The sequence below is a fragment of the Sinocyclocheilus anshuiensis genome, unplaced genomic scaffold (genome assembly GCF_001515605.1).
Source record: "Sinocyclocheilus anshuiensis isolate Anshui unplaced genomic scaffold, SAMN03320099.WGS_v1.1 scaffold738, whole genome shotgun sequence".
Classification (NCBI taxonomy): domain Eukaryota; kingdom Metazoa; phylum Chordata; class Actinopteri; order Cypriniformes; family Cyprinidae; genus Sinocyclocheilus; species Sinocyclocheilus anshuiensis.
Genome location: NW_015542364.1, coordinates 121,139 through 131,232, shown reverse-complemented (window position 1 = coordinate 131,232; position 10,094 = coordinate 121,139).

Here is a 10,094-nt window from a genome sequence, read left to right as displayed (position 1 = left end):
CCCATTGGATGTTATATGGCGTGAGGACACGCCTTCCGGAGGGGGGCGTTATGTCAGACTCTGTTCCATGTTTTGTGTGTGTCCTGCTCCCCATGTGCCTTCCCATGCCCTTATTTGGTTAGTTTCCTGTTCCTCCCCTGATAAGTGTTTCATTGCTCCCAGGTGTGTCTCGTCATCCCCTCCTCCTGTGTGTATAAATAGTGTTCCCAGTCCCAAGTTCTCGGTCCGCTGTTAAACGTCTTCCTGAGTTCGTCTCCCTTGGTTCCTGAAAATAAAGTCTTGGTAAAGTATTCTCCAGCGTCTCCTCGTTCCTCGTGTGTGTGCACCGTGACAGTGTGTGTGTGTGTGTGCGTGTGTGTGTGTGTTGTTTTGTACTGCTCTCCTCTGATTATGTGCGACTCGGGTCATCGCATCGTGGTCTGTTTTTCAGTTGAGTATTCAGTTCACAGGGCAAAGGATGTGTTTAAATAGTGAATTAAATATATTAGATTAGAAACTGTTTGTATGTGCACGCTTTTGCTTTATTTTCTCATGAATATCTATCTATCTATCTATCTATCTTGTCTATCTTGTCTGTCTGTCTGTCTGTGTCATCTATCCATTGTTCTATCCGTCATTCTATCTGTCAATCCAGCCATCAATCTATACATCATTCTATCAGTCCGTCCATAAATCCATCCATCTATCCATTCATCTATCATTCTATTAGTCATTCTATCTGTCTGTCCATCCATCCTTCTCAGTCGTTTCATCTATCCATCGTTCTCAGTCATTCAATCCCTCCATCTATCCATCCATCCATCCATCCCTCCTTCTCTGCTGTTCCATCCATCCATCCTTCTCAGTCATTCAATCCATCTATCCATCCATCCACCCATCTATCCATCAATCCATACTTCTCAGTCATTCAATCCATCCATCCATCCATTGTTCTCAGTCATTTCATCATCATCATCCATCATCCATCGTTCTTAGTCATTCCATCCATTTCATTAACTCCATCCATTGTTCTCAGTCGTTACATCCATCCATCCATCCGTCTTTCTATCGTTCTGTCAGTTGTTCTGTCATCATTCTATCAATCATTAGTTAGTTTGGTCTAACTCTATTCCATTATATCCATTGTTCTATTCATCTCAAGTTCAGACGTTCTTCTCACATTCTATTGTTGTCATTATATCATTCTCACTTTCAATTCAGCTGTTTTCAGCTTCTATCATTGTGTCTCTCAAGGACTTCAAACCTTCAAAGTTTGTCTAGTTATAAAATACAGTTATATTAAATTTTTTTTTGCATTTTCTTTGAATCCCAACTGCTGTGTTGTGAGTTTTGTCCAAACCCATAAATAACCCCATTTTCCTGTTGTCTGTCTATGCCACTAATGTCCAAGCACAGTAATTTCATAATTTGGCCCACAGCACGAGCCCCTTCTCACAGTAAATTAATAGCTCACCTTTGTTCATTTGTTGACACAATGCACTGATACCCAGATCACCTGCATATTTCTTCATATTTCCTTTAGAGTGTATTAAAACTGTGCACCACCTGCTTGCTTCTATTATGATTCAATCTGCTCCTCATCGCAGTTACTGTCATTGGCGTACTGTGCGTCTCTATTCACTTAGCCGTTGCCATCAAACCCTTTCAGTCGATGCACAATAGGGATCTTCATATTGGCCTGTGGCTTATTATGAAGTACAGATGAGAAGTCACTCTGGATATAAATTCTCTAAAGGTTTTCCATTCTCATGCCACAAGTGTGTAGTCACCGTTTATTGACGTCCCGCTAAGAAACGCAACCCCTTTTCCTATTCATTTCGTCCCGACGCGCGCAGGATGTTTTATATGTTGGAAAAAAGCTGCGTCATTCAGGCAACTGTGAATGGATGGAGAGTTCGTGCTGATGAATGACCTAATCGCGTCTCAGAGGTGAATAAGATTAAACGTGTTCCCGAGACGGAAAGATTATTATCTAATGAGAAAAGCATTAATCTGAGGGCTGACGCTGCCTCCAAAGAACTGAAGGACTCGTTTTTGTGATATGAAAATCCTTTCACCCCAAATGTCCTCTTTATTAACGCCAATTGAGATTGTGTCTGGTGCAGCTGCGGCTCTTTGACTCTCTTTTTGAGCTGTAAATGTTTGGCGAAGCGCTCAGGTAACCTCTGGTCAGTGTGCTGGTGCTTTCAGATGGACTGATGATTTAACAGCCGTTGATTAAATATGTTGTCATCATTCTGCAGTCAGGGAGGGCTTCGCTCTCACTGTCATAACTCTCAATGATTAATTTTTTCCGACCCAGTTTCCCTTCCAGGTCTAGTGGGACTGTTTATTTATCCAGCTTGAAGTCTCATTTGTCAGCTCTGAAACACAGGCGCTGGAAACGGCGTGTTTGAGAGACGCTGCAATCCCTCTTTAGGCCTGGAACGGAGTGTATATGCAAGTGCACTACTGCAGGCGTTCACGCTCGGCCAAAGTAACATACATATTACAACACTTGCACAATGCTGCAATGGTTGTGAATTGCATTCTGATTGTATCACACATATGTGTACGTATAAACAATTTTTTGAACGATATGAATACTTTTATTCGGTAAGGATGCATTAAATTGATCAAAAATTACATTTAAACTGTTACAAGAGATTTCTATTTCAAATAAATCATGTTCTATTCATCAAAGAATCCTGAAAAATAAAATGTTTTCACAAAAATATGAAGCAGCAGAACTGTTTTAACTAGCGATTCCCTTATATATCGGCTAATAATCGGTATCAGCCAAAACATGAATAAACTTCAGAAGCTATTGAAAGATGCAGTACAACTTACTGAAATGCATTATGTCTTTTGTAATCACTCAATCAGAGGTTTAACCATGGGAAGACATCAGTAAAACAGCTTGTAATCTATGGTTATCAATGTTCCATTGTTTATCAATGTTTATCAATGTTGCCTCAGGAAAGTTATCCAGTGTTCACAGTTTGTTAGTTAGCTATAAAAACACTAGAGGGAGCATATTTACAACTAATTATATATGCATGTTTGAATAAATCTGTCATGAAGACACGTTTTTATGAAAACTATCTTATGTGCAATTGAGTTGTTTACAAACATTTTGGTTTTGTGTGTGATTATTATATCTGAAAATGAATAGCAGTTGATTAGTTTGGGATCTGTTGTTAATTGTAACCTGTGATATTATAGTAATGCTACAAATCAAAGGGTTCCCTGTATAATTTACAGCATTAGTTGGGATTATCGGTATCTGTTTCTGCAGATATCATTCGGAATAATCGGTTATCGGTGGAAACATTTAGTATTGGTTCATGTCCAGCTTTACAATTGATAATAGTAAAAGAAAGTGTCTTGAGCAGCAAATCAGCATATTATAATGATTATTGAAGGATCATGTGCCACTGGAGATTGGAGTAATGATGCTGAAAATTCAGTTTTGAACACAGCAATAAATTACATTTTACATTGTATTCAAATAGAAAATAGCTATTTTAAATTGTAATAATATTTCACAATTTTTACTATATTTTTGATAAAATAAATGCAGTCTTAGTGAGCAGAAGAGACTCCATATATTTCAGATCTAAATCTTCATTTATCTACAAGGATTGTGATCAAGCGTAAAGCAAACTATCAACACACGTGATTGATATCCTTTTTAAACTTTGGTATCTTTAGAGTTTTCACTGATGTTTAATTTTCCATTTTGACATGAAGCAATTGTAGCTGTTGACAGTAGTGTCTCCTGTTGACAAACCAGCCTACACTTGCATTCGTATTGCAGCATCTCTCTCCTGGCATCACGAGCGCTTCATTCGTCTTGTGCATCTAGACTTTACTGGTGATATAGAGTTGGGCTCATAATGCAGTGTGTTCACCCACTTCATTTCTGTCTTTTACAATTGGTTTAACTTGTCATATTGTACGGCGTGACCCTAGCGAGATCTCGTGTAAAATCCGAGGCAGACAGCAACTGACATTTATGTCAGACTGAATGTTTACATCGTACTGTATATATTATCATATGACTGACAGCCTGATGCTTTAAGTCAGCAGTCCGTGTCCAATCTGACGTCCATATTTGCTGCTGGATGTAAGAGGTCATGCTCATTCTTCAGAGGAAAATGATGATTCAGGAATCCTGGAGCACGCTTGCACACTGGTATGGTTTTCTGTCATTTTTACAACTCAAAAGCCTGAGTCGACTTCATTGTAATGAAAAGAACATCTGGGAAATTCTTTAAAACATCTAATTTTGGGTTCAACAGAAGAAAATCAAGTGGTTTGGGAATGATGTGAGGCTGAGTAAATAAAAAAAAGAATTATTTCTTTAATATTTATTAGCTTACCTTTCATCTGAGATTTATTAGTTGTGTGTTCAGTATGGACAGATTTCCATAAGATTTCCAAGCAGTGTCATTTTAATGTTATTTATATGTTGTTATAGTATTTATAAATATGTTTAATTATGTTATATATCAAAATTATATATTATACTATTTTGAATTATTTAGAAAACATTTCAGTTTATTTCAATTTTAGTTTAAGCTTTGGTAGTTTTGTTTTTGCTTTTGTTATTTTTACTAGGTTTTTTTTAGCACATATATTTAGCTTCAAAGTTGTTTCTGTCACACCCCAGTGGACTGTTTGTTGTGTTTTCACCCTCCTATGCCCATATTTGGTTAAGTTCTTGTTCTGGGTAGTTCATCTTGTTTCAGTTTATTGTCTCATTATTAGTTAACCCTCCTCACCTGTGTCCTCATTAATTCATCCTCCTCACCTGTCTCTCATCTTCTCTCCTACTTAAAGTCAAGCCTGTTCAGTTCTGTTTTGTCGAGTATTGTGATTGTTACCTTTTGTGTGTTTTCCTGACCTGTTTGGACATTACCTGTTGTGGAATAATTAAAGTGTTATTGGAATTCTTAGTCTTTGTCGTCCTGCCTTATCCCACACACCATATTGTGACAGAATACTCGACCTAACAAGAACTAATTAAGCGGCGTCTTCCCCTCATTTTGTTTTCCGTTTTTGTCCGTTTTTATTTTTTATTATGAACGACCCTACCGTCCTCGTCCTCCTGCTGGAGCAGGGGGATCGCCCTCTCGAGGACCACACAAAGGATTTTGTGTTCCTGGCTAACCTCACACACTACCTGGACAACTGCCTCTGCTCGTTCTATCTAGCTGGACTTAATGACTCCACGTGAGCGTAGTTGTCCGGAGATGGTCCCCGAGAGAGCATCGCCGCCTACATTTGAGTGGGTGCTGGTGTCCTGCAAGTCACATCTGACCGTGGACATCGCAGACGACGACACCAGCCCAACTCAGGACCCAGAGCCCAGTCAAAGACCACCCCCGCTGCCTGAGCCCACCGCAGACGAAGAGCCAGAGCCTGCCACGGTCGTTGAGCTGTCGCCATCAGGAGCAACAGAGCTGACGATCGCCCTGGAGCCTGAGCCCCAAGTGTCTGACCAGGTGCAAGAGCCGACAGCACAAGCGACGGTGGATACAGCTGTGGAGATCGCGGGGGCAATGGAAAGCCCCGTCCACGGCATCATCGCTGGGGGTAAGCACAAACTGGACCTGGGAGATTTATTAGACTTTCACTCTGAGATACTCGTCCTTCAGCCGTCACCTGAACTGTTAGCCTGGGAAAATATCCCACCCAACCTCCCTCTCCCACCGCCTCTCATAGACCTATCCCCTTCCTCATCGCCCTTTCCGCTGGATCCGTCAGCCTCTTTGCTCACCCTCAGCTCACCATCGGTGGCGTGGGCTCGCCGCTGGTCTGCCCATCTCCAGCTCCATTGGTGTCGAGTCTGGAGGATCCCTCGACTCCGCCTTCAGCCTCCGAGGCCCAGACTCCGCCTCGGTCCTGCGACCCAGCGGCTCCACCATGGCTTCCAGCTCCCTCGTCTCAGAGCCCATCAGTCCACCAACTCCGCCGGGCTCCCTCGTTCCCTCGTGCTCCCTCGGCTCCCTCGTTCCTCCGGCTCCGCCTTGGTCAGTCGTCCCCCTACCTCCACCTCAGGACCGCACTCCTCCGGCTTTGCCTTGTCCCTCCGTCCCGCCGGCTCCGTTGGGCTCCTCCTTCCCTTCAGCTCCACCTCAGTCCTCAGTCGCTCCGGCTCCACCGCGGACTTCCGGATCTCTGCCTATACCTCGGTCGCCGAAGCCTCTGGCTCCGCCTTGGCCCTCCGGATCCTTGGCTTCACCCTGGCTCTTCGGCTCTCTGTCTCCACCTCGGGCTCCTCCTCCACCTGCTCCGCCGCCATCGGTCGGCCCCCTGGAGTCGTCAGCCCTTCCTCCACCATGGCTCCTCCCTCCATCGGCTCCACCGTGGGCTGCCATCATGGCTGTGGCCTGGGTCCCACCTGGCTCCTGCTCTGGTTCCCACCTCCTAAATGGCTCCTCCCTCCGTCATCACCACCCTGGACTCTGTGGGCTGTCCTCCTCCTAAGTCCCCCTCTGTCCCTCCCTTTTTCTCCACGGCTCGAGGTCGCACCTTCCGGGAGGGGGGCGAACTGTCACACCCCAGTGGACTGTTTGTTGTGTTTTCTCCCTCCTATGCCCATATTTGGTTAAGTTCCTGTTCTGGGTAGTTCATCTTGTTTCAGTTTATTGTCTCATTATTAGTTAACCCTCCTCACCTGTGTCCTCATTAGTTCATCCTCCTCCCCTACTTAAAGACAAGCCTGTTCAGTTCTGTTTTGTCGAGTATTGTGATTGTTACCTTGTGTGTATGTTCCTGACCTGTTTGGACATTACCTGTTGTGGAATAATTGAAGTGTTATTGGAATTCTTAGTCTTCGTCGTCCTGCCTGATCCCACACACCACATTGTGACAGTTTCAGCATAAGCTTGAGTAATGTTAGTACTTAAACATCTTTTATTTCAGTCAGTTGCCATGGCAAAATTCTTTTTTTTCATTTCTGTTTTTTTAATAACATTTTTTTTTCATCTTTTTCATCTAATATTTATATTTTATTTCAGCATGGACGCTAGATTCCCATGAGGTTTCCCAGCAGTGCTATTTTAATATTATTTATACACTATTATAGTATTTATTATTTTGAATTATATTATATATTAGTATTATGAAATAGCTTTTATTTTTATATTTTCAGTTTTCATTTCAGTTTAAACTTTAATTGTTTTCTGCTTTTATTTCTATTTTAAATATTTAAATGTTTTATTTTGTTAAATTTTGTTTTCTTTTTTTCTTAAAATTGTGTTTCATCTGAGATGTATTAGTTGTGTGTTCAGTATGAACAGATTTCCATAAGATTCCATAAGATTATTTTGTTACATTTTTATTTTACTATTTCTATTTGGCTTCAATTCATGTTTATTTTTTATTTCAGTTGTACTTTTAGTTTTAGTTATTTTACTTCTTCTCAATGTAGTTTTATTTTAGTTAATTGCCAAGGCAACATTTCAGTTTTCAGTTTCTAATATTCATATTTTGCCTTTTATTTCAGCTTTATTTCAATTAGCAATAATGGTTTTTAATAGTTTTATTTTTCATTAACAATAACAACACTTTTTCCCGGTCACACACTGTAGTTTACGAAAGCAGAAGTGTCAGATTTGCAGGAAGTGTAGAAGACATAAGCAATCACTTAATTAGTGATTCTCATGCTGTTGATTAGATGAAGAGTGTTTTCTGTGGATATGTGCTCAGTGAAGCGTGTTGTGTTGATTTCTCTGAGGTGGTAAATCGCCCATCGAGAATAAATGACCTGTAAGCATGTGGAAGTAATTAGCCGTCGGCGTTCGTAATTGCGATTGCTGTGATCTTTCTGTTTGGTTTGTGCGATTGGTTCAGGATGGAGTGCAGATTCTGACAGCTGTGGAAAAGTTTATATTACTATTGCTAGTGATTGGGATCAGTGTTGGGGGTAACGCATTACAAGTAACGCGAGTTACGTAATCAGATTACTTTTTTCAAGTAACTAGTAAAGTAACGCATTACTTTTTAATTTACAAGAGAATATCTGAGTTACTTTTTCAAATAAGTAACGCAAGTTACTTTTTTTTTTCAATTTATTGATTGACAGCTCTCCTGTCCCCATGTTGAGAGAAATCAGAAGATGTTACTGTAGTTCTAAAATAATTATGAATATACATTTATTCATCTCACTCACAAAAAAAAAAAAACACATATTCAGTATTCCTCAAAATAAAAAGTAACTAAGTAACATAATTAGTTACTTTTTTATGGAGTAACGCAATATTGTAATGCATTACTTTTAAAAGTAACTTTCCCCAACACTGATCGGGATAAACTGGATTGATCCAGGTTTTCTAGATCAGATTTCACATTCACACTACAGCGAAATGCAGTTGTCAGTCCTCTTCTGAGTGTTTAGTCTTATCGTGTTCATGTCATAAACTAAAATTTACTACAAAAAAATTATAATTCTTTGGTCAAAAACATCTAATACTGATACCAGCTAGAAGTGACTCCAGTATTTTTATAATTTCGTTTTCCATTTTAATTTTAATGAAATGTTTAATTTAGATGTGTGTTTTGGTCACTTTTACTAGTTTTTTTTTTTTTTTTTTAGTAGTCTAGTATTTATTGAATTAATTTTTTTTTTACTAGGTTTAGTTTTTTTTTTTTACATTAAATTTAACTTGATATACTTAAATATTAAAACTAAACTATATATATATAAATGACAAAAACACAAAAAAATACTAAAACTATAACAAAAATTACAAACAAAATAAAAAAATAAAAACTAATTCAAACTATTAATAAAAACTACAATCTCAGTAATACCAAAATAACAGCGTCAATTAAACTAAACAAAACTGATAAATGTTTCCTTGGCAATTAGCTGGAATTAGTTTAGTAAAATAAGTTTTAAAATTTGTTTAATTGCAGTTAACGTTTATTTTATTACATGTAACAATAATTATATCCAAGTTCTGTACAGTGAAAATAGAAAGTAATTTATCTGTAGAAATTTTTGGATCTCCAGTGAAGGAATTGCTACTTTGAGCTTTTGCTTCAGATAAATAACATTCAGGCTTTAGGTTAGATTTTAATTATCACACCGTAGAAACTTCTGAACATCTGAATCACGGATCCGAACCAACACGTGTAAACAAGAAGCTGTCAGCGCTCATTTGGAGACATATTCATAACTGCAAGACAAAAATAAGACACTGAAGTGCGCTTGAGTTTGAGAAAGTCAGCCAGCGTTTCTACATCAAAATGAAATGGAAAATTAAATCTGCAATTAGTCATGGGAGGCGTATAAATTAGCATATCTTTGAACAAATGAGTTATCTAATAATTGTGGTTGTGACGAGCGCTGGGAGGCCGGCGTGGTGCTGTTGCATAATCTCTCATGCTTGACGCTCCTGTGGGGAATCACAGATGGTCTTAAACTGTCACCCTCACTCGTGTCACTCGCACGCTTCACGACTGCCAATCTGCCGCGCTCCATCTTTATTCTGCTCTCATCTCACTTTTATGTGGCAGAACTCATCCAGAGCTGGCACCGCTGCGAAACGGGCCTATAAAAGCTTTTGATTGAGCACGCTTTGGATCGGACACAGTTTAGAGGAATATTTATTTATTTGGCTGATGGCTGAATGATTTATGGACACTTTTGATGCGTGGCCTTTGTCTCGGCATCAGAATGCATCACAGCAAACACACTCTGCCATGGAAATGGAGGACTTCAGATGCGTGTGGAGCTACAAGTGCAATCCTGCAGTTGTCATCCGGTCGTTTTGATCTCGCTAGTAGTGCTGCTGAGGAGTAGCTGACTGAAAATAGTAGTGCTGCTAACTTTTTAGCAATCAGTTTACAAGAACAAGGCGCCAGTAAAATCAGTCAATCAATCAATAAATAGGATGTTACTATTATTATTATTATTATTATTATTATTAAATAATATATATTAAATATATATTGAGTTTATACATTTTAATTTTATTATTTTATAATTAGTGAGGAGATTATTTATAATTTAATAAATTATATATATATATATATATATGTGTGTGTGTGTGTGTGTGTGTGTGTGTGTATATATATATGTGTGTGTGTGTGTATATATA